Genomic DNA, 26216 nt, shown 5'->3' on the forward strand with positions numbered 1-26216 from the left:
AACAGGAAGGAAGTTGCCAGTACAACTGTTAGGTCTTCCCGAGTCTGGTTGTTTTTTAAAGACTCTGCTGATAATCCCAAAAAGGCCATTTGCACCACCTGCCAGGCCAACATCAGCAGGGGTGGCAAAACGACCAGCTTGACCACCACCAGCATGATCAGGCACATGTCAGCAAAGCACCCGACTTTGTGGGCCGAACCCCAGGGTCCAGGAACAGTGTCTGTGGGTGGCACCATTGCTTCTTCCGCTGTTGTGCATGCAAGCCAATCCCCTGTCCATGGTGCATGCGAAGATGCCTCCTGCCCTGCACCTGTCGTTGCACACTCTCAAGTAACAGCATCAGGAAGCACGTCCATGTCCTTGTCCCAGCGCAGTGTTCAGTTGTCCATACCCCAGTCCTTGGAACACAAGCGCAAATATGCAGCCAACACCCCACAGGCCACACTACTAAATTTTCACATTTCACGACTGCTTTTGCTCAAAATGTTGCCTTTTAGGCTCGTGGAGACGGAAGCATTCTGCAACCTGATGGCGGCAGCCGTCCCTCGGTATTCGGTCCCCAGCCGCCACTATTTCTCCCGGTGTGCCGTCCCCGCATTACACAAGCACGTGTCCCAAAACATTAGCCGTGCTCTCAACAACGCAGTTACCGGTAAAGTCCACCTAACTACCGACACGTGGACAAGTGCTTGTGGGCAGGCACGATACATCCCGCTGACGGCACACTGGGTTAACATAGTAGAAGCCGGGACCCAGTCGGACCTTGGGACGGAACACGTCCTCCCGACGCCAAGGATTGCAGGCCCTAGGTCAATCAGGGTTTCCCCCACAGTCTACAGCTCCTGCACCTCATCCTCCTCAGCCTCCTCCTCCTCTTCAGCCTCCATCTCTGAAATGACCACGTCAGTCACAAGCTGGAAGCACTGCAGCACTGCCTCGGCAAAGCAGCAACTGGCTGTGCTAAAGCTAATATGCTTAGGTGAAAAAACACACAATGCTGAAGAGTTGTGGACATCTCTGAAAGAGCAGGCAGATCTGTGGCTCACACCGCTGAACCTACAGCCAGGCATGGTCGTGTGTGACAATGGCCGGAACCTGGTGGCGGCTCTGAGGCGAGGCAAGCTCACACACGTACCATGCCTGGCCCATGTGCTTAACCTCGTGGTTCAGCGGTTTCTCAAATCCTACCCGGAGCTGCCGGATCTGCTTGTTAAAGTACGCCGCCTGTGTGCCCATTTTAGAAAGTCTGCTACAGCTTCCGCCGCCCTTGCAGTGTTTCAGCAGTGTTTGCAGCTTCTGGCTTACAGACTGGTGTGTGATGTTCCCACACGTTGGAACTCTACACTGCAGCTGTTGGGAAGGATTTGTGAGCAGAAGAGGGCAGTTGTTGACTACCAGGATCAACAAGGCCATCGGTATTCAGTTCAGACTCCACACATAAGACCTCAGGAGTGGACATGGATGTCAGACATACAGTGGTGGCCAAAAGTATTGGCACCCCTGCAATTCTGTCAGATAATACTCAGTTTCTTCCTGAAAATGATTGCAATCACAAATTCTTTGGTATTATTCTCTTCATTTAATTTGTCTTCAATGAAAAAACACAAAAAGAATTGTCCTAAAGCCAAATTGGATATAATTCCACACCAAACCTAAAAAGGGGGTGGACAAAAGTATTGGCACTGTTTGAAAAATCATGTGATGCTTCTCTAATTCGTGTAATTAACAGCACCTGTAACTTACCTGTGGCACCTAACAGGTGTTAGCAATAACTAAATCACACTTGCAGCCAGTTAACATGGATTAAAGTTGACTCAACCTCTGTCCTGTGTCCTTGTGTGTACCACATTGAGCATGGAGAAAAGAAAGAAGACCAAAGAACTGTCTGAGGACTTGAGAAACCAAATTGTGAGGAAGCATGAGCAATCTCAAGGCTACAAGTCCATCTCCAAAGACCTGAATGTTCCTGTGTCTTCCGTGCGCAGTGTCATCAAGAAGTTTAAAGCCCATGGCACTGTGGCTAACCTCCCTAGATGTGGACGGAAAAGAAAAATTGACGAGAGATTTCAACGCAAGATTGTGCGGATGGTGGATAAAGAACCTCGACTAACATCCAAACAAGGTCAAGCTGCCCTGCAGTCCGAGGGAACTACAGTGTCAACCCGTAATATCCGTTGCCGTCTTTATGAAAAGGGACTGTATGGTAGGATACCCAGGAAGACCCCACTTCTTACCCCGAGACATAAAAAAGCCAGGCTGGAGTTTGCCAAAACTTACCTGAGAAAGCCTAAAACGTTTTGGAAGAATGATCTCTGGTCAGATAAGACAAAAGTATAGCTTTTTGGGAAAAAGCATCAAGATAGAGTGTACAGGAAAAAAAAAGAGGCATTCAAAGAAAAGAACACGGTCCCTACAGTCAAACATGGCGGAGGTTACCTGATGTTTTGGGGTTGCTTTGCTGCCTCTGGCACTGGACTGCTTGACCGTGTGCATGGCATTATGAAGTCTGAAGACTACCAACAAATTTTGCCGCATAATGTAGGGCCCAGTGTGAGAAAGCTGGGTCTCCCTCAGATGTCATGGGTCTTCCAGCAGGACAATGACCCAAAACACACTTCCAAAAGCACTATAAAATGGTTTGAGAGAAAGCACTGGAGACTTCTAAGGTGGCCAGCAATGAGTCCAGACCTGAATCCCATAGAACACCTGTGGAGAGATCTCAAAAGGGCAGTTTGGAGAAGGCACCCTTCAAATATCAGGGACCTGGAGCAGTTTGCCAAAGAAGAATGGTCTACAATTCCAGCAGAGCATTGTAAGAAACTCATTGATGGTTACTGGAAGCGGTTGTTCGCAGTTATTTTGGCTAAAGGTTGTGCAACCAAGTATTAGGCTGAGGGTGCCAATACTTTTGTCTGGCCCATTTTTGGAGTTTTGTGTGAAATGATCAATGATTTGATTTTTGCTTCATTCTCTTTTGTGTTTTTTCCTTGCAAGCAAATTAAATGAAGATAATAATACCAAAGAATTTGTGATTGCAATCATTTTCAGGAAGAAACTGAGTATTATATGACAGAATTGCAGGGGTGCCAATACTTTTGGCCACCACTGTATGTACCATCCTCCAAAACTTTGAGGACTCCACCAAGATGGTGAGCGGCGATGACACCATAATTAGCATCACCATCCCGCTTCTCTGTCTTCTGAAACGCTCTCTGCTCACAATCAAAGAGGATGCATTGCAGGCGAAGCACGATGAGATGGAGCAAGGAACCATACAGGGTGATTACACACAGCCAAGCCTCATCTCATCCCAACATGGATTGGGTGACAATGAGGAAGAGGAGGAGGAGTTTCATGCACTATAGACGGTACTACCTGCACAGTTGTCATACCGTCTGTTCAGCGTGGATGGCCAGAGGACAGAGAGGAGGAGGAGGACGACAAGAGCATGATCAGTCATCCTGTTGGTGAGGACACGGAAGTCTTGCCTGTTAGTAGTCTGGCACGCATGGCCGAGTTTATGTTACCCTGCCTTTCCCATGACCCTTGCGTTCTCAAAATTTTGGGTGACAGTCATTACTGGTTCGTGACACTTCTAGACCCACGCTACAAGGAGAAATTTATATCTCTTATTCCTGAGGCGGACAGGTCTACAAAAATGGGGCTGTACCAGAAGGCCCTTGTTACGGAACTATTAAAAAAATTTCCAGCTGAAAACGCTGGCGGCAGAGGGCACACTTCGTTGGACAACCAAGGAGTACAGGCGAGAGAGACACAACTTCAATCCAGCAGAGGCAGGGGAACACTGTCAAAGTTCTGGGAGAATTTTCTCAGACCCTCCCATCGGACAGGCCCTGAGGCGCGGGGTACTCTCACAAGGAGTGCAAAGTTTGGGAAGATGCTGAGGGAGTACCTTGCCGACCGTACCAACGTCCTCCGTGATTCCACTGTGCCTTATAATTATTGGGTATCCAAGCTGGATATGTGGAATGAACTGGCTCTCTATGCCTTGGAGGTCCTGGGCTGCCCTGCTGCCAGCATTTTATCAGAGCGAGTTTTTAGTGCCGCTGATGGAATTATAACTGATAAGCGCATCAGCCTGTCAACTGAAAATGCTGACAGGCTGACTCTTATAAAAATGAACAAGGGCTGGATTGGGCCAGACTTCTCAACACCACCGAATGATAGCAGCGTAACATAAACTCCAATCCAGTGTCTTTTCTTGGGAGGTGTATTCCCATGCACCTTTTCACACCCACACATGGGTATACGCTTCTTGATTTTGGCTATTTGCTCTTGTCCTCCTCCTTCTCCTCATCCTCCACAACCATATCACCAGGGTGACCATGGTCCGTGATGCAACACCCACCTAATTTTTTTAAAGGGTGTTTATGATGCCTGTAAAAAATTTTTTTTATACAGTATGTTCATGTATACCCCCCAGGGGTAAATGTTTGTCAGCCCATACACTTAGTGCATGGGCATTACAAGTATAGGAGGCCCGCTCCTTTCTAATGGGACATTTTTTTTATGAGGCCCTCCTCCACGTCTCTTCCAAGGGGCATTGAAGTGCCTCCAAATTTTGGGCAGCCCTTGCATTCACTGCATAGGCCAACACTATGGGAGACTCTCTCCTTTCTAATGGGAATTTGTCGTTACTGTGGCCCTGCTCTGTGTGTCTTTAAATTCTTAGTGGTGTTTTTTCTAAAATTGGTAATCCGTTGGACTCACCGCATACCCTATAACTCTATAGCAGACCCTCTCCTTTCTAATGGGAACATGTCGTACCTTGTTACTGTGGCCCTGTTCTGTGTGTCTTTAAATTCTTAGTGGGGTTTTTCCTAAAATTGTCAGCTGTTGGACTCACTACATACCCTATAACTGTATAGCAGACTCTCTCCTTTCTAATGGGAACATGTCGTACTTATTACTGTGGACCTGCTCCATGTGTCTTTAAATTCTTAGTGGGGTTTTTCACAAATTTTGGCAGCCCTTGCAGTCACAGCATGGGCATTATCACTATAGGAGACCTGCTCCTTTATAATGGGAACGTTTTTTTTTACTGAGAACCTCTTTTATGTCTCTTCAAAGGGGTATTGGGTTGCGTCCAAATTTTTGGCAGCCCTTGCAGTCACTGGATACGCAATAACAGTATAGGAGACCCACTTGTTAATAATGGGAACAACAAAGCATAGCCGGCTGATGGCTCTCTAACAATAGCTAGGGCTGACTACTGGCCTTTTAAGAATAGTAAGGGCTGTCTGATGTCCCTATAAAAATAGGCTTTATGACTTTCAGAGTCCCTCCATCATAAATAAAACAGGATGTGTCTGATGATGTGTCACACACCACATTGCCAGATAAGGTTGTAAAATGTTAAAATGACATTTCCCAGTGAATGCATTTGGCTTAAAAAAACAAAATTTCTTTAGTATAAAAAACAGCGTCACCAATTTAACAACAATGTAATCACATTGTTCAGCTCATGCACCTCCTCCTCCATCTCCAAAATGACCACATCAGTCACAAGCTGACAGCACTACAGCACTGCCTTGGTCAAGCGACAACAGGCTGTGCTGAAGATAACATGCTTAATGCTTAATTGACAAACCGCCCAGCGCTGCAGAGTTGTTGAAAGCTGTAACACAGTAGCCTGATCTATGGCTCTCACCGCTGAACATACAGCCAGGCATGGTCGTGTGTGACAATGGGCGGAACCTGGTGACGGAGAAATGACAGCCGGGGTAGATACGGTTTCCCTCTATGCCAATCCTTTCACCGAGCTAAATAATATGGCTGTGGTGAAATACAACTCCCACTGAGAAGCTGTTTCAGATTGAAAAACATTGTGCCCACCAGAGGATTTGATTCTGAGGGCTCACCTTTCTCCCCCGCTCAAGAGCCCCATAGCAGTTGCAAAGTTAGCGCTATCATGAACTCTCCTGAGGTAGAAGCCAAGGCACACCAGAGGATTCTCTGGTGGGACCGTCCAACCCTGCCAAGAAGCAGTCCTGACTAAGAAAAGTGTGTGGAAAGGTTCCCGGACACTCTATGGCTGCTTTTTTACTGAGGAGGAAACACACACAAACACGGGGAGAACATACAAAGTCCTTGCAGATGTTGTCCTTGCTGGGATTTGAACCCAGGATCCCAGTGCTGCAAGTCTTCAGTGCTAACCACTGATCCAATGTGCTGCCGTTCACCCTCTAATATCTAACAGGCTGGAGAAACTTGCACCTACTGCCACTCTATCTTCAGCTCCTTGGTGAGAAAATGTATTTGGGTAGCCACTCAGTCTACCAAATAAAATTCCTGAGAAAGAAATTGGGGATGGCTTCGCTACTGGTACTGGGGGCAGTGCTAATACCATGGCGTCGTAACATAGTTTGCTGGAAATATTCCAGGCTGGTAGGAGGCAAGCAAATTCCCACAGAAAAGTACCAGCAGTAATGTTCAGGCCACATTTCAAGTGCAAGCAGCTTTAGAGGACTTCCTGGGAAAAATGACACGCAGGGTAGATACGGTTTCCCTCTATGCCAGTCCTTTCACCGAGCTAAATATAACTCTCAGCAAAAAAAAGTTGTGGACTGGCTCCCTACCGTCCCTGGCCACATTCACCTGTCCACGTGTTTGTGGTTAAGTGGTCCTTCCCAGTAAGTGCACTGGGGAGGGCACGGATAATGTTGTGGGAACCATGCTTGTGGAAGGCGGAGGCAATACCGGGAAATATAGCGGCGGCTGGGGACCGAGTATGGACACCCGGCTGCCGCCGGCATGAGATTGTGAAATCTTCCACCTCCATGAGCTTAAAAGGCCATATTTCAAGTGCAAAGAGCTGCCCAGAAATCTGGCAGCTTAGTGTTGCGGCCTGTGGGTGGGTGGGTGGCTGGCTGCATACTTGCACTTGCATTCCAAGTAACAGAAAACTAAGCAGATGGTGGCCTCTATCATCATCATGGCCTCACCTCAGCACTATGAACTCTCCTGAAGGAGAAGCCAGGGCCCGCTGGAGGAGTCTCCGGTTCTCTGGTGGGCCCGTCCAACCCTGCCGAAAAGCAGCCCTGCCTAAGAAAAGTGTGGGGGAAGGTTCCCGGACACTCTATGGCTGCTTTTTTAATGTGGATCGGCCATGCTTATGCATGATATTTCTCAAAACGCATTACAGATCAGGCCATTGTCCAAAGCACCACCGACAAGTGCGAGTTGATGTTGGATGGGCTGCCATTGTTTCTGCAACAAGCTCAATTACAGGACTTCCTGGGAGAAATGACACGGAGGGTACATACAGTTTCCCTCTATGCCAGTCCCTTCACCGAGCTAAATATAACTCTTAGCAAAAAAAAGTTGTGGACTGGCTCCGTACCATCACTGGCCACATTCACCTGTCCACGTGTTTGAGGCTAGGCGGTTCTTCCCAGTAAGTGCACTGGGGAGGGCATGGGTAATGTTGTGGGACCTGTGCTTGTGGAAGGTGGAGGCGATACCAGGAAATATAGTGGTGGCTGGAGACCGAGTATGGACACCCGGCCGCTGCCGGCATGAGGTTGTGAAAAGCTTCCGCCTCCCCGAGCCTAAAAGGCCACATTTCAAGTGCAAACAGCTGTCAAAAATTTGGCAGTATAGTATTGCAGCCTGTGGGTGGGTGGCTGACTGCATACTTGCGCTTGTATTCCAAGGAATGGGGTAGGGACAACTGAACGCTGCACTGGGACAAGGACGTGGACGGTGATTGTTGCAAGTCTGCAACGACAGGTGCATGGCGGGAGGCATCTTCGCATGCGCCAAGGATCACTTATGATGGGCACACATTTAAGCAGTGACCTGGGAGTCAGAGATGCTTCCAGAGGTCTTCCCCATGCTGTTCCCATGTCTTTTCTGCACTGTATGCATGTGTCTGATGATGTGTCACACACCACATGGCCAGATAAGGTTGTAAAATGTTAAAATGACATTTCCTGGTGAATGCATTTGTCTTGGTTGAAAGCAATGCAAAAGTGCAAAAATGCATCAAAAACGCTACGTGTGAACATAGCCCAAGGTGTGGAGGAGTATTTTTGTTTTTGGTTATTTATTTTGCCTTATATACAAGTCATTACCCTGGAAATGATGTTCCTTAACATATTTCCCAGGAAAATCCATTTTGGTTTCGTTTTTGTATGTTTTATTGTGAATCCGTAAAAGTGGCGTAATACTCTGACAACGTTGTTGACAGCAGTGACCTGGGAGTCAGAGATGTCTCAGGGGTCTTCCCCATTCTGTTCCCATGTCATTTGAGCACTGTTCCCATCGATTTGGGCAATTTTCAGGCCCTCTGCAGACTGCCGGGGGGAGCCGCCTGAAAAATGCTCGAGTTTCCCATAGACTTTCATTGGGCTCGTTGCTCGGGTCGAGCACCCGAGTATTCCAATTTGCTCGACCCGAGCAACGAGTACCCGAGCATTTTAGTGCTCGCTCATCACTAGTGATATGACATTTCCACTCCCCTCTTCTTTTCCTGATAGGAGGTGAGAAAAAGGGTGGGTAAGACCTATGAAAAAAGGAGAGCATAGGGGAGTTAGCAAAATGGTCGCTTGGAGAAACACAACATCTGCCCACTGCCTATAATGAAATTTAAAAGATTTTCTCCACTTAATAGTGGAATTCAAACCTTGTATGTTATGGGAGAGTAAGACTAAAAGTTTACTAGCCATAGTGAACGGTCAGATAGAGTACTTAAATGGGGCTGACAAAGGAGATCCGAAACCATCTAGAACTGAAAGAATGTAATGCAGACCAATCGGTTCATAGAATGGGGCAGCTAGCCAGTCCTCGGGAAGGGCAAAACATACAGAGGAACACAAGTGTAAGGGAGATATATGTAAACCCAGAAAATTTCCAATTTCACATTGGTGACCAATAATAGAGTGGCAGCCAACTTTCATCGGGTCAGGCGCTAGTCCGGTAAACAAGGAGGGGTGCAATAACTTAGAACCGGAAAATGTTTGATACCCTGCAAACAACTGAAAAAGAAAAAAAAAATAGAAAAAAGGAGAGGATGTCTGATGGGGGGAATGATTTAGGGAAAAATAAATAAAATACTATAGCATTGTAGATGATTTAAAAAGCTTTCACGCGGGTTGCATTAAATTAAATTCTTATCATGGAGATAAAAAAGTACATTTGACGCGCCCCCTGGGCCGTGGGGTACCGGAGCCGGGCCTGTAGATGCTGGGGGTTGTAGTCACCGTGGCGGTGACCCGGTCCGTGACCCAGGGCGGTCAATACAAGGCGTAATTGATGTTTATAGGTTATAATGTCCGACTACGCCACCTGTGGAGTGCGGTTAATACAGACCGCCGCTGCGGAACAGTCCTCTGAAGCCGGTGGTATAGCAGCAAAGGTGGTATAACTCCCCACAGGAGGAGTTAGCTTCAGGGCAGTGTGTGTGGATGATAGTGGTTGTTGTGCAGGGAGTCAGTAATAAACACAGAGTCAGTGTGATGCAGTCCCAGGGTCTTTTACTCACAGTTGTTTCATTCCAGATCACAGGTACCAGAGCAATCTTCCCCGTCGTGCTGTGCGTACTCAGTGAGGGGTTCAGTCCACCCTCAGGTATCTCTGGAGTACTTAACAGGACCCCCTTCTGTGTCCTTCTTCTGGCCTTCACCCTGCACCTCACACCTAGCGACACTTCTATCCGGTACCCTCGGGCCTTGGCGGGCGACGTTTGTTCCGTCCCCTGGGTCCTATGTGGCTACCTTCTTAGTGCGACTGATGTGGACTTTTGACTTACAGTACATAAAGTGCTGCAGCCTCCGGTTTCTAGCTGAGCATTGCTGTTCTCCACTAGTTGAGGGACCGGTTCCCCTTATCTGGCCTGACCCCTCTACCTCCTGGTAGCAGCGGGCGTACGGGTGGCTTGCTGCACGGCCTGTACCCCTAAGGTCCCTTCACTCCTCATTCCTGGAGCCTTTCCTGCTCCCTCTCCTCTTCTCCTCTCAGACTTTGGCCTCAGTGGCTAGGCCCGCCTCTGGAGCAGAGCTCCTGCAGAGGCTCTGCCCCTCTCACTCTCCTCCTCTGACTGAACACTGATCTACGATGGCTACTCTCTTTTATACCTCCTTCTACAAGTGCTCCCTGGATCTACGCCCTCCACCCCATCCACTACATAGTTCCTCCTCTCTAGGTGGTTCCCCCTACTCCAGCCAGGGACCAGGGACTGTGCTCTCCTGTCGGAGCAATCTCGCCCTGTCCCCCGGAAATGTGGTGTAGTGAATGCAGGTGTTAGGGTCCTGAGCCATACTTCTTCCTTACTTGAGAGTGAAATACCGCACCTCTGGGTGAGATGCAGTACCTCTGTGGCGACTGAACCCTCAGGGGTGCCACACATTCATGTCCTATCATAAGGCAAAATCAGGGTGAGATCTTAGGACTTCCAGCCAGTTCAATCAGATTAAGGTGGGGGGCCCAGCCTTTCTCTTAGTAGTTGTCTTCCAGAGGGGTGAGAGAGGTCCATCTGTTGGATAAATTTTTCCTGGACAGGTATATTCCTGATCCCAATTATTCCAGGAGGTCTTTGGCTTTGCTTAAAAATGAGAAACTGTAAGATTTGTTTTTGCATGAAACGCACAAGCGGAATAGGAAGGCCCAACAGTATCTAATGTCCTTCTTTAGTAGGTTTTGAAGAAGAGACTAACGCGATCTATGCTGTGAATGGCATGTTGAATGGCACAAGAGGAAATTTCCACAAAGATCTGGATCTCATAACCTGCAATCTCGTGGCTGCGGTCATCACCTTCTCCTTGACATAGAATAGAAATGAGGTTTCACCACCACTATACCTTGAGGTGGTCTGTCCTTTCGAGGGGCAGATAGGTTCTGCGGGCCTTTTTGATTAATAGTTGTAATAGGTTACTCAGTACCCTTGAAGTGTCGGTGACTATATCAGGAAGGTCCTTGATCCAAAAATGAGCTCTTTTGGATCTATTCTTAAGATGTATCTTAGTATTGGAAGGCAAGTCGAGACAAGTCTGGAGTGCTGATTAATGTTGGCGGTTGTGAGATACAATTTATATTCCAGAGAGTTCAATCGTCTACTTATTTCAGAAAAATCACATCTTATGGATTTGGCAATTGTTCCTATAGTTTTAGCTAGTTCTGTGGTTTCCAAGTCTCGAAAACCCTGCCAATAGAATAACATTTGGAGAACACTTAGCCTGTGGCAGTAAGGATTCGTCCTGCACATCTGACTGGCTAGATAAGGATTCTTCAGGAACCCCCGCCTTAGAAGACAGCAAACAGTCCTGTGAGAACTGTAGATGCATATTTGAGCTCTAATGTTGTGATGAAGTGTTTTTTGTATAAAAATTTGAGGAGAGGAAGGGTTGTCCACTATAGGAGCCTCAGCAAGAGTAGGATCTGTTGTTAATAGCTGTATTCAGTATCTGCTTTGGTGTCATTTGAACATGTCTTTCAAGGAGCGTTTTCTCCCCCCCACTTGTTGCTGTATCAGTCTTCCCCCATGGCATTCAGTGAGAGTCCCCAACTCGGTGACAATTCACATTGAAATAAACTAACTGGAATTTTACATTTTACAGGATCAATACGAGCTGTGAAACTCAGTGATCAGGTCAATAAATATGAGCTGTGTGTATGCATCCATAAAATGTCCTCTTAAAAGGGGTTATCCTGGACTATTTTTTTTTTTACTATGGGCCTAAGAACTAACAGGCAGGTAGTTGCTAACTACCTGCCTGTTCTACCCAGCGCCAGCTCAGAGTGGTCATGAACCGCTCCTGCTGGATATTCTGCTGCTTCATGTCAACAGAGCAGCTCTTCTTCCGACTGCTTTGCCAACATCATGCTGATTGACAACCGGCTCCCGGCAGTTAGACAGTAGTGGTGTGTGACCGCTCTGTGCTGGCAGAGATCGGCGCTCAGCAGAACAGACAGGTAGTTAGCAACTACCTGCCTGTTAGTTCTTAAGCCTCCCTATTGGAAAAAAATAAAATATCCACAGGCAATCCCTTTAAATAACTAAAGGATACCAGAGGAAGAACCTGGACCAGATACTGCAATTTTTCTCATAATAGAAAGAAACGAATCCCACTATCTGGCTGCAAAACAGTTAAAATAGACACATGTGCAGATAGTAACAGTTCAACAAAGTTGACAGCAGAGGCGCCCTGGAGACCCCTGATGAAGCTCGGGTGAAACGCTCCTGTGGATGGGTATGTTCTTTTTATGCAATATAGCTTTATGCCCTCAGCTGCTTTACTTCAGGCTGCTGGAATTTCTATGACTCACATTTATTTACTTTGTACATCTCCCAGGTCTGTTTTCATTTGCATATACAGCCTTTACTTTCGTAATATGTTTTATTATTAAATCTATACAACTTCATTTTGTTATTCTTGTCTTCTCAGCTAGCTGAAACCTTGCCTTTTATATATATACTAGATGGTGGCCCGATTCTAATGCATTGGCTAATCTAGAATATGCATGCGGCTGACCGGGTGCCACTAAGCAGCGAAGCAGTGTTTAAATGGGTTGTGCACTACTTTTAATTAACTTCACAATGTATCCCCTCGGTGCCCCTAATGAATTTGGTCATTACGTCATGTTGTCAATCTTGCTTGTGACAACATCGCTGACGACGCACAGCCAGCACGTAATTCTCCCGCCTGCAGTCAGCTGTTGCTTCCGTTTACATCACGACTATTTGTGGCTGCAGCCAGGGGTCTGCTGTTCCGCGCACCACAGTGAATGACGGGCTGTGGGTGGGGTTATCCGTCATCGTGTCACATCCAGCATCCACAGCGCGGTCTGTCAATGTGGTTTGTATGGCTCCGTCATTCCTCTAATCCTGGTTTGTATGGCTGACTTATTTTGGATTGTATGCCTTCCTCATCTTAGCTTGTATGGCCTCCTTATCCTGGTTTTGTATGACCTTCTCATTCCCCCATCTCTACAGCACAGTTCAAAAACTAAACCCTAATCCTCCCCTTGTTTCCTTTCTCTGCTCCAGCGCTGTCTGTCCTGTTTTCAGCAGCCCCTCGCAGGATCGGAGGCGCAGCACGCGCTCTCAGATACTGCTGTGATTAGCTGCTGTCTGTAGATTCGCTGCTTTCCACGCCGGGACTAAGTGCGTGGAGAGGCACAAATCTGCATTCACTTTAGTAGCACATGCTGCAGATGCCGCTATGAAGATTTAACAATAATACAATGAATACACAGAATAATACTTTATTAACTATTATTGGTTATAGAACTTAATACAACTGAACAAAATTATTAAACAGATGATCAAAATATATAAACTATTCCATGAATATGTAACAATATTTTACAATAAATCATCGGACAAAAGAAGTACGACTCTAGAATTTATTTCTTAACAATATGAACCTAAAATATTTTTGTACACGACATTTTTGGTGAATACTTTTGGACTATCTGTAAGCAACTTTCCTTGTAAATGGGTATCCAAAACTTGCACCTTGACATTGGATCTCATTTTAACTCTTGAAAATGCAACATAGAGTTGTCCATGTCCAAAAACGGGCTCCGGTAAATATATGCCAACACGTTGTAGAGTTTGACCTTGTGACTTGTTTATTGTCATGGCAAATGCTGGTTTTACTGGAAACTGTCGACGTCGAAGCCTAAATGGAAGACCGGTGTCTGAAGGACATAAATCAATGCGTGGAATGAACACTTCGTCTCCTTTTGCAGATCCAGTGATCACTGTTGCTTGAATTATGTGGGAATGGAGTCCAGTAACAATAAGGCGAGTTCCATTACATAGACCATTTCTTGTATTTAGATTCCGAAGCAACATTACGATTGCTCCAACTTTAAGAAGTAGTCTGTGGGATGGCATTCCTGATGGCGTAACACTATTTAAAAATTCAACTGGATAATGCTCTCGTTCATCTTCATTGTCGACATCCACCGAATCATCACTTTTGTATAATTTATACTCTCCAGGCATTCTATCCATCACACAGGAATTTAGCAGAGCTACGTCATCGTTCTTGGGACAGAGAATTGCATAGGAAGAGGCCCTCTCAACACTGCTTTGGTCGTTTACATCTATTTCAACGCGTTGTCCAAAAACATCACTTACGATGCAGTCAGTGCACAACATGTCTTCTGGTATTTCAATAATGTCTTCTCCAAGGTTATATTCATTGCTAAGTGAAGTGACCGCGGGCAAGGCCGCGCATTGGTATCTATGATCTGGCCCAGCAAGATCTCCACACACAGACTCTACCTTGATAACTGTATCTTTACTCGTATACATTTTTAACACAGCAAAGAAAAACAATAAATGACAACCGTAAATATGCACAGTAATAACGTGTACTGATAAGCTGACCCTCACTGTCCCTACTCACACGTTACCAGTCCTTTACTCCAGAAGGATGTGTCCCCCGTCGCAGGCCTGTCTGTCTTTGCAGGAGGGCGTCCCAGCCCAAAAAAAACCAGGAACAGCAGAATTCGCGGAAAGAAAGGAAGGGGTACTTCGGCCTCTCGCCAGAGGACCCGCTTACAGTCTCTCTGATCCGGATAGCAGCTCTGGTGGGTCCCCTTATGTAGTCAACACTCCAGTAGCAGGGAGTGTAATAGCTGTATCCTTCAGCAGTGCAGGAGCTGGGGAAAGCTCTGAGGATAAGGTGTCAAATAAAAGAAATCACGTTGAGAGTCTCTCCTGCGCCACACACGAGGGCCTGCACACTGTTCTGGCTCTTTTCACAGACCACAGCAGACTCTTCGCGTGCTTTTTCCTGCTTCCCACTTTGGTCACGTGACTCTCTAGGGCGGGACACAGGAGGCTCAGTCTTTTTCTCTGTCATCACACCCTGCGCAGGTGCAACCTCTGGCCACAAGGTGGCAACATCATCCTGTGTAATCACTTCTGTAACAGGCTCTATATCAATTATCACAGAACAGCCAGAGCCGGCCAGCTCACTACACGCCCCCCCACTCAAAGGTTGGCAGTCCCTGCCAACGACCGGCTCCCAGGCGGCGATGGCTGTGGATGTGACAGGGGGCGGCTGGGAAGAGGGCCACACATATTGGTCTCTGTAGGACTGTCCTGGAGGTACCCCTGCAGTGGTCCTCATTGTCCGCCTAACGGGTTGGATCCCCTCTCTCCTATCAGTCACCCCACTCTCTTTCCCAGTCGACATGTCAGTAGAGGAGGTAATCGGTTCAAGTGCGTCAGTCGGACGGACAGGGGTAGGCATGCATTCAGTCTCTACATCCCCGGGGTCAGTGTCTCCGACAGTATTAGTGATATCCATCTCTCTAGGTATCACAGTAGGGGAGTCAGGCTGGGAACGGCAGGGGCGCAACATATTATGGTGCAAAGTTCGGATGCTGCCGCTGTCTTCGCCCTGCACTGATAGACGGGGCCACCGGGGTACGGCTGTCCAATTACTCGATAGACTTCGGTCTCCCACTTGGGCCGGAGTTTCCCTTGCAGCTTCTTTATTTGGACTAGGACCAGTTGACCTACATTCAGTGGGTCTTCTTGTACCGGAAGTGGGTCAGCGTGCACTTGATCCTGAATTTGTCGGCCTACTAGCCGGTAGACAGTCTCCATTCTCTGGCGGTGTGTTTGTAGCCAGGAAGGATAGGTACCACAGGTATCTTCTTCGGAGCTAGACAGTTGCAACTCATGGATGTCTTTGCCTGGACGGCCAAAGAGAAGGGTGTATGGGGTGTATCCGGTGACGGAATGGACCTGATTATTATAGGCCCACAGCAGTTCCGGGAGGAATCGAGGCCAGTCGGGCTTTTTGTCTTCAGCCAAAGTCCGGATCAGTTGTAAGAGGGTCCGGTTAAAGCGTTCACACGCGCCATTCCCTTGTGGATGGTAAGGGGTGGTCCTGGACTTCTTGATTCCATACATCCGTTGGAGTTCTTCAATGACTCGCCCTTCGAAACAAGCCCCCTGATCAGAGTGTAGCCGCTCCGGACACCCGTAGACCCGAACGAATTGCTGACAGATAGCCTGTGCAGCTGATTCAGCAGTCTGATCCTTGGTAGCAACAGCGACAGCGAATTTCGTGAAGTGGTCCACCATCACCAGACAGTACTGGTAGCCACAATTCGCCGTTCCGATCAACAGATAGTCCACCATCAACAGCTCGAGGGGCCTCGACGTCTTAATAGTCTGGACGGGGGCACGCTGCTCCGCGGACTTGTGGAATTCACAGGTACGGCATGCTTGACAGACGTTTTCAACCAACTTACGGAGCCCCACAAAAAAAATGAACTGCTGGGTCCACCGGAGGGTCTTGTCTATGCCGAAGTGGCCGTTCCTCCTGTGAGCTTCGCCCACCATCTCATGGGCCAACTGCACCGGGACGACAATCTGCAAACACTCCTCCAGCATATGGGATAAAAGGGCCCTGCGACACAGGACTCCATCTTTCACGATCAGCCGATCCCACTGGGCAAGCAGAGCAAAGGCTCCGGTCGATAGTCGGGCTCTCACTTCGGAGGGCGGTTTCTCTTGTTTATTCACATACTGTTTCAGTAAGACGTGCTCGGGATCTCGATCTTGAAGCTTGGCCCATTCTTGCTGGGACAGGGGAGATCCCACTACGGCTTCAATCCCTCCTACCGCATACTGGCGGCTATCTTCTATTTGCTTTGCGAGCCGGGCAAAGTCAGGCATCTCATCTTCCTCCAACTCTTCATCCCGGTCCCCCACTGGCGGGGATGATGTCACTCTAGACAGGCTGTCCGCATTCTGATTCTCATTCCCGCTCTGTATTTAATTTTGTACTGGAATCTAGAGAGCCTGGCCATCCAGCGCTGTTCCATTGCCCCTAGTTTGGCATTCTCTAGGTGGGCAAGAGGATTGTTGTCCGTCATGACCAGCACCTCCGCTCCTGTCAGATAGCCGGCAAATTTCTCCGTCATAGCCCAAGTCAGAGCCAAGAGTTCCAAGCGGAAGAAGCTGTAGTTGACGGGATTCTTTTCGGTGTCACGGAGAGACCTACTGGCATAGGCTATCACGCGTTCTTTATTATCTTGAACTTGAGAGAGGACCGCCCCTAGACCTTGAAGGCTGGCGTCAGTGTGCAACTGAAACGGTAATGTGTAGTCTGCATATGCCAGAACAGGGGGTGATGTTAGAGCAGCCTTAAGTGCCTGAAAGGATTTTTCTCGGTCAGGCCCCCAACTGATGCGTCGTCCTCTGGGGCTGTTCGCGGTCCCTCGGAGAACCTCATGCAGTGGTTCAGCAAGCCGAGCAAAGTCCTTGACAAACCGACGGTAGTAGCCTGCTAGCCCCAGAAAAGCCCGGACTTCTTTGACGGTAGTTGGCTGCGGCCACTCTTGAACGGCTGCTATCTTCTCCGGAGAGGGCTGGACGCCTTCGGCCGAGATCCGGTGACCCAAGTAGTCGATTTCCTGCTGGAACAGACGGCACTTGCTGGGCTTCAACTTCAAGCCGTGTCGCCTCAAGCGCTGGAACACTTGGCCAAGCTTGTGAAGATGATCTTCAAAGGTGGCGGAGTATACCACGATGTCCTCAAGGTATATCAGCGTAAACTCAAAGTTGAAGTCCCCCAGACAGCGTTCCATTAGTCTCTGAAAGGTCCCCGGTGCATTATTCAAGCCGAACGGCATCCGGTCGAACTCATACAGGCCCATGGGAAGGATGAAGGCGGTCTTTTCCCTGTCCTTCTCACTCATTGGAACCTGCCAATATCCACTGGCCAGGTCTAGGGACGAAAAATATTTGGCCTTCTTCAGGGCGGTCAGTGACTCTTTGATCTGAGGAAGTGGATATGAGTCCCGGATAGTGCAAGCGTTCAGCCTACGGTAGTCCACGCAAAACCTTAGGGAACCATCTTTCTTTTTGACTATCACCACGGGTGCAGCCCACGGGCTCTGGCTTTCACGTACCACTCCGGCGTGTAGCATAGATTCTAACAGGCTTTTCACCTCCTGGTATTGCTGAGGTGGTATCTGCCGGTACCTCTCGCGGATAGGGGGGCTATCGCCCGTGGCTATCTCGTGCTGGATACTGGTGGTACACCCAAAGTCTGTGTCATGCTTTGCAAAGGAGTCTTGGTGTTCCCGCAGGAGTTCCTCCACTTGAGACACTTCTTGTTTGGTGTACTGAGACGTGTCTAGCTGCACTTTTTCCCATAGTTTTCGCCCAATGTCTTCATCGTCTACTTGAGCGTTTATGGCTGAGACGGTTACCGTCCAGTCGCCTTCTGTAGACGGGGTGAATTCTAGGGGCCCAATGGGATTCACTTCCGTGGGTAGAGCATATACCCGGGCAAGTTGAGTGCCGGCTTCAAGGGCTAGGCCTACGTCTGCGGTGTTGTTTAGCCTGACAGGGACTCTCCCGTTCCTCACGACGGCTAGAGTGCGAGCAACTAGTGGGTTTAGCTTACCCCCACTTGGGGTCCTCGGCTCGATCAACACTTCAACCCCCTCAAGTTGTCGGTGGGTGTTAAGGGGTAAGGAAATGACTGTCTCTTTTTCAGCGGGCAAAGTAATCCGGGTACGGCGTGGCACCGTAATGGCGGCTAGGGGTAGTTGTTCCTCTGCCATCTGTTGAAGTCCAACGGTCCGGATTACACGCTGGAACGCCAGACGAGTCGGCTTATGTTTGGTGACTTTCTGCCAGCATTTGGGTCCTTTTCTTGTCAACAGCATAAGATCTAGGTCTTTCAAGATGTTCATTCCAACTATCACTGGGGTTTCGGAGCCGAAACCTTCCTTGACGATGACGATCCCTCGTTTCCCTAAGTCCTGTCCGCAGGCCTTTGTGTCCATCCAAGCAACTCCGGTCACTGGAATGGGTAAATTATTAGCCGCAATAATCTTAATGGCGGTGTCTGGGTCACGAGCAGTTCTTGGTTTGAGGTAATTTTCGTAAAACTGTTCAGAGATCGTGGTCACTTGTGACCCGGTGTCCATCAGTCCCTGTACGGCAATTCCTTCCAGGACAACTTCAAGTGTCGGGCTATTCGAGGCAAGAGCACTCCGCCATCGGCTCTGTTTTTCCACACCCCTCTCCTTGGCCTCCCCTGCTGCGCGAGCCTCAGCTGCAGGGGTGTCTAGTTTAACGGCGGCCATTGTGGTGAGGCCCGGCGTGGTAGCTCTGCTTGTGGATATGGCTGGGGTTCCATTCGCTGGTCTGATCGAAATTCCCTTCGCTGGGGTGACTGAGGGTTTTTTTGTTGGTGCGACGGAGGTTGTTGCGGAGGGAAGTGTTGAGGACAACGATTTGCCCTATGGCGAGGATCACCGCATGACCAACACTGTCCCACGGGACGACTAGGCTGTCTTCGCTGGTCTCCCTGTCGGTCTAATGTTAACTGTAATATCTGTCTCTGTAAGTCTGCTACCATCTGTTTCAGGTCTTCCGTGTCACTGTTCGGATTTTTAATGTCAGATATGGATCTGCACGCAGCACCTTGAATCCCCACATCCATGGCGGGTCCCCTTGAACGTTCTATGGCTTCCTGTTTGACTTCCGCAAAAGTAAGAGCCAGCATCATCCGGATCAAGTCCTGTAACGTGCGGTTAAGATACTGGTCTCTCAGTCCTATTACAAATTGGTCTCTCAGTACCAGGTCACGAGAAGCCATACCAGCTAGTTGTTCCCCTTTTCCACAGGTTTGTTCAAGGAGTACCTGAAGGGCGTTCGCATATTGGGGAATATCCTCCCATTCAAGCTGCGTCCGTCTAAAGAACATGTGTCGCAGTGTTCCCTGGTATGTGGTCGGCCCATAGGTGTTCTCCAGCACCCGCACCAAATCATCTACTGTACGCTGGCCCCTGACCGTCTCCCCCTCTAGCGACAGTACTGCCATTTCTGCCAAGGTTTTAGGGTCAATATTATACATTTCCCCCAGTATCCGGACTTGTTCCGCCCACTCTGGTACAGGGTAGTTTCGTCCGCCAAATTTCCTGACCTGATTCACAATAGACACCGGCGGGGCTTTCTGACTGTACACATAGCCTGGGTGGGAATCCTGTTGGTCACAGATCCTGCCGACTACGCCAGATGAAGTGACCGCGGGCAAGGCCGCGCATTGGTATCTATGATCTGGCCCAGCAAGATCCCCACACACAGACTCTATCTTGATAACCGTATCTTTACTCGTATACATTTTTAACACAGCAAAGAAAAACAATAAATGACAACCGTAAATATGCACAGTAATAACGTGTACTGATAAGCTGACCCTCACTGTCCCTACTCACACGTTACCAGTCCTTTACTCCAGAAGGATGTGTCCCCCGTCGCAGGCCTGCCTGTCTTTGCAGGAGGGCGTCCCAGCCAAAAAAAAAACAGGAACAGCAGAATTCGCGGAAAGAAAGGAAGGGGTACTTCGGCCTCTCGCCAGAGGACCCGCTTACAGTCTCTCTGATCCGGATAGCAGCTTTTGTGGATCCCTTATGTAGTCAACACTCCAGTAGCAGGGAGTGTAATAGCTGTATCCTTCAGCGGTGCAGAAGCTGAGGAAGGCTCTGAGGATAAGGTGTCAAACAAAAGAAATCACGTTGAGAGTCTCTCCTGCACCACACACGAGGGCCTGCACACCGTCCTGGCTCTTTTCACAGACCACAGCAGACTCTTCGCGCGCTTTTTCCTGCTTCCCACTTTGGTCACGTGACTCTCTAGGTCGGGACACAGGAGGCTCAGTCTTTTTCTCTGTCATCACACCCTGCGCAGGTTCAACCTCTGGCCACAAGGTGGCAACATCATCCTGTGTAATCACTTCTGTAACAGGCTCTATATCAATTATCACTGAACAGCCAGAGCCGGCCAGTTCACTACACTAAGTTCACCATTACCAAGTTTAAGAAGCCAGTTGCTGTACTCTGGGTCAGAAGATCGCATGTTGTTAATTAGTTGTAGTTTATTAAACTCTTTCCAAAGGTCTGACATTTTTAAGGTTGATTCGATAATATTTGTTCTTGTTCCATTCGGTACAACTGGAAGGCATTGCCTAAAATCTCCGCCAAGGACAAAAACTTTACCTCCAAAAGGATTTTCATTTTTTTCAGCAATATTTGTAGTCATAACTTCACGCAGAAGTCTGTCAATTAAGCTCAAAGCATATTTGGGCGCCATGGTGCACTCATCAAGTATCAAAAGATTTGCACTGTTCAACTGTTTTCCTGCAAATGTGTCTTGTTTGATTCTGGAAACGGAGATTTCATTGACCGGAACTGGTATCCCAAAGAGTGAATGCATAGTGCGACCTCCTCTTAAAAGGTTTGCTGCAATACCTGTTGTAGCCGATGGCAATATGACTTTTCCTAACCCTCTAACGTGATGCATTAAAACTTCATAGAGGTATGTTTTACCGCTGCCTCCAGGACCGTCAATAAAGAAACATTTTGGCGTTGGATCTGCTTGGTTTTCTACATCGCTCACAATAGTGTCATATGCAATCCGTTGTTCTTGATTTAAGCAGTTTTTCTTCTTTGTTGCTAACAATAATTCATAAGCTTCGTCATACTCTTGAATTTGTGCAACTTGACTTGCAGGCTGTGGCAAATTAAAGTCTGAAAGCGTTTTTCCATGCAGTAGTAGGATATTTTGGACATCTTGCATGGCATAAGATTCGCAATTGTGACAATTTCCACTTTTGTTGTGAAGACGTAAGCAGTAATCTTCAATTATATGTTCTTTGAAATTTGTCCAAAGTTGAGCCGGATTTGTAGGCAGTCCAAAGACACAAATATAGGCAAACAATTCACGAAGTTTCTTAGGCATATGTAGGGTAACTGCGTCTTCTAAAGTAAGTGTCCACATAGTATCATCCAATAGAAGTCCTAAAGACAAAGCTACAGCTTTAAAGGTATCGTGCAATACTCCATTAACTGTTTTCAAATCTTCGTAACTTATAGCTCCTTTCACATGCAGTAGTAACAGCCGAAGGCAATATCTTTCTTGATCTTTGTCACTAACAGTATACATGCGTCCAATTATTCTGCTAAGTCCTCGTTGTCTTGGCTTCCAAGTTTTATTCCAAACATAATGTTCTGGAGTCTCTCGATACAAATACTGCCTTGCGTTTTCGTCACGTTGGTTCAGCAAAAATCATTCCATTAATGTTGACGTTGTGCTTAAATTTTTGCAGACATCTTCGACTTGAGCATTTTCAAAGAAATAAAGCTGCTGTTGATTTGGTAAATGAATAGCTAAACGTATAATGGCATGGGACTGTGAATGCATTGGAAATGCAAATATTCTCCAAGCAGCTTCTGGAGCACTGACATATCTTGAGTAGTGTTGAGCGATACCTTCCGATATCAGGAAATATCGTATCGGATTGGATCGGACCGATACCCAAAAAGCATCGGATATCGCCGATTCCGATACCGGAAACCAATGCAAGTCAATGGGACACAAATATCGGAATGAAAATAAACCCTTTCTTTCCTTGTAGGTTAATTCTACATGAAGTAAAACAACTAAGAATAATGTAGAATGTATTACGCGAAAAGCCGGCAATTCATCAGCGGCATACACCGGTACCCGACAATTTAGAACAGAAAGAATAAAGAATCACACATAGATTAGATAGATAGAAACATGTCAGTCACATATATATGAAGTACAGTGACAGTGTTGCTTACTGTACTTGTCATTTAGTGTAAAGGATTTATTAAAAAAAATAATAGTGTTTTCATGCACCGTCTCTTTAAAAAAACCGGCCGGCAATTCAGCAGCGGTACCCGACAATTTAGAATAGAAGGAATAGAGCTTCACACATAGATTAGATAGATAGAAACATGTCAGCCACATATATATGAAGTACAGTGACAGTGTTGATTACTGTACTTGTCATTTAGTGTTAAAATAAAGGATTTATTTAAAAAAAAATTGCCGTGGGGTTCCCCGTAATTTTAGGCTCTAGCGGAGGTTAAGCCGACGGCTGGGGCAGATGTTTGAAGCCTGGGAAGGGGGTAATACCCACGGAGCTTCCCAGGCTACTAATATCAGCCCCCAGCTGAATACCTAGCCTTTACTAGCTATCAAAATGAGGGACCCCCCCAAAAATGACGTGGGGTCCCCCCTAATTTAATAGCTAGCAAAGGCTAGGCAGACAGCTGGGGGCTGATATTAATAGCCCAGGAAGGGTGCGATGAATATTGGCCCCCTCCCAGGCTAGAAACACCAGCCGTCAGCCGCCCCAGAAATGGCGCATCCATAGGATTTCAATTAAAGGACTTTTTTCTGGGTGTTGTGTTTTTTTAAAATACTTTACTAGAAATTCATGTTGGTCATGTCTAATATTGGCGTGACCCCATGAATTTTGGGCTTAGGGCCAGCTGATAATGCCAAGCTGGCCCTAACCCCTTTATTACCCAGTGAGCCACCGCACCAGGGCCCTGGATGAGTTGGGTACAGCGCCAGAAGATGGCACTTCTATGAACGCGCCATTTTCCGGGGTGGCTGCGGACTGCAATTTGCAGCGGGGGGGGGGCCCAGAAAGCTTGGGCCTCCCTGCGCTGCCGATTCCAGCCCCCAGCTGCCTAGTTGTAGGCCCCCAGCTGGACACAAAAACAGGGTGAAGCCCCACGTCAATTTTTTTTTAATTATTTCATGACATTCATGAAATAATTAAAAAAAAAGGGCTTCCCTATATTGTTGTGTCCAGCCAGGTACAAATAGGCAGCTGGGAGTTGGGGGCAGCCTGTTCTTGCCTGCTGTACCTGGCTGGACACAAATATAGTGTGAAGCCCCACGTCAATTTTTTTTAAATTATTTAATGAAATAATTAAAAAAAAAAAAGGGCTTCCCTATTAGTGTTGAGCCACCCCCGTAGTGTTCGAGTTCGGTTCGGTTCGTCGAACAACCGTGTGTTCGCCGAACTGTTCGTCGAACTGTTCGTCGAGCACCTTCGAACACCGTTAAAACCAATGGCAGGCAAACAAAAACACATAGAAACACATAGAAAACACCTTCAAAGGTGTCCAAAAGCTGACAAACTGCTCTGAAGACACAACTAACACATGGAAAAGTGACAAGTACATATAGTCATGCGAAAAGAAAAGAGTTGGAGGAGTAAAAGGAGGGGGAGACACAGATATAGGCATGTCATGCCCTTCTAAAATCCAAAAAGTGAGAAGCCGACACGTTCAGTCCGCTCCTGCCCGTGCCACCTCCGTGTCGCCGGGTTTGTGCCAGAGCCGCGGTGAACCCTGACGGCCAGCCCCCCTCTCCCAATACTGGTGCCTGTCCGCTGGTGGGTCGAGCGAGCCCCCCTGTGGTGGAGGCAGCTCTAAGCTTTTTAATTTAAATTGTCTCTCTAATTTGAATGAATACACTTTAAATCCATTTACAAGGATCTATTGGAGGGCAAGTCTCATGCCAGCAGCCGCGTAATTCCAGCTCCAGTAGCGTCCACTAAAGCTGCTGCAGTTAAAAAGCTTTTATAAGGATCGAGCTCGGCTGTCCACCGCAAGGCATCCTACTGCCAGTCCCAGCCCCTATGCCTTGGGGTGCCTCCTGATGCTCTTCACTGAGTATCCCGTGGTCCCGAAGCATTTCCTTTGAAAAAAATTAAGTGTCAAAACTACAGGTGGTGTAGCTTGCTTAACAGCCGGGATAATCCGCTGACTAGCAGACACTGCTACTGGGCACAAAGTATTTCCTGGGCTAGATGCAGTTAAAAATTTGTAATTAGATACTCTCGTTGGATGCTGAGAAAGCATTCCATAGAGTCTCCTGGCACGCCATATATGATTCTCTTAAAAAGCTTGGGGTAGGGGTCTAGGGGACCCTTTTATAGCCAAAATCACGGCCCTGTATCGCAATACGTCACCTAGGCTGAAGATAAATGGAACTGTATTACCCTGAGGGCTCGGTTGCTACAGAGGTATTGCACCTCACCCAGAGGTGTGATATCTCACTCTCAGGTAAGGATGGAGTGTGGATCAGGACCCGACACCTGCATGCATTACACCACATTGCCGTGGGGCAGGGCGACCAATATGCCCCTGAGATGGGCACGACAGTCCCTGTCCCTGGCTGGAGTGGGGGGAGGGAACACTGAGGAAGGGGAACCCTGTAGTGCAGGAGCAGGGAGGAAGCAGTTCCTGGGTGCATTGAGAAGGGAGTATAAAAGGTGGGCACCATCTTAGTTCAGTGCAGAGAAGTCTGAGCAGAAGTGGCAGGGAGCAGGGGCTCTGCATGAGCTCTGCTCCGGAGGCGGGCCTAGTAACAGAGGCCCAGGCCTGGAAGAGGGAGAAGGAAGGAAGAGGAGCGGAGAAGGCTCCAGGAACGAGGAATGAAGGGATCCCAGGGGTGCGGACGGGCAAGTCGCCACCGCACGCCCGAATCCACCTGCGTGGAGGGGTCAGGCCAAAGGGGGAGACCGGTCCCCGAAACTAGTGGAGGCAGGAAACGACCCTCAGCTAGAAACCGGAGGCTGTGACATTTTATGTGGCGCAGCCCCTCGCTACACCCGCTAGGAAGGCACCACATAGGGTCAGGGAAACTGGCGCCAAGTTTACCAAGAGGAGGCCCGAGGCAGCCGGACAGAAGGGTTGGTAAGAAAGGCCAGACAAAGGACACACAAAGGGGGTCCTGTGAAGCGCTCCAAAGTTATCTGGGAGTTGTCTGAGCCCCTCACCTGGTGAGCACAGTACGACGTGGGCAGCCGTTACCTGCAGACGTGGTCTGGATAATAAGAACTGTGAGTAAAGGCCCTGGACTGCATCACTGACTCCATGTCGTTACTGCTGCTGCCCTGCACCATCACCCCCATCCTCCGCATACACTGCCCTGAGGCTATACTCCTCCCGTGGGGAGTTATGCTACGCTCTGCTGCACCCACAACACCAGCCTCAGCGGTCTGCCCTGGAGCGGCGGTTCACTCTGACTGCAATCCACGGGTGGCGTAGTCGGATATTTAAACATCAAAACCACATAAATAGTTCCGCCACTGGTTTGACCGCCCTGAGCCACGGAACCGGGTCGCCGCCACGGAGACTACAACCGCCAGCATCCACCAAAAAGGGTCCGGCTCCGGGTGTCCCAAGGCCCAGGGGGCGCGTCAGAACATTTTCATCACCTTTCACAATCACCAATGGGACAAGGCAGGGATGTTCTCTGTCCCCTCTCTTATACATCCTAGTGACGGAGCACCTGCTCTCATCAATTCGCCATAACCCCAATATTAGGTGGATTGAGGTGGGAGGCACCGAGTACAAGTGCTCTCTATTTGCTG

This window comes from Phyllobates terribilis, unplaced genomic scaffold, assembly GCF_046119375.1.
Source record: "Phyllobates terribilis strain yellow unplaced genomic scaffold, ASM4611937v1 Scaffold_1__5_contigs__length_1240528914, whole genome shotgun sequence".
Classification (NCBI taxonomy): domain Eukaryota; kingdom Metazoa; phylum Chordata; class Amphibia; order Anura; family Dendrobatidae; genus Phyllobates; species Phyllobates terribilis.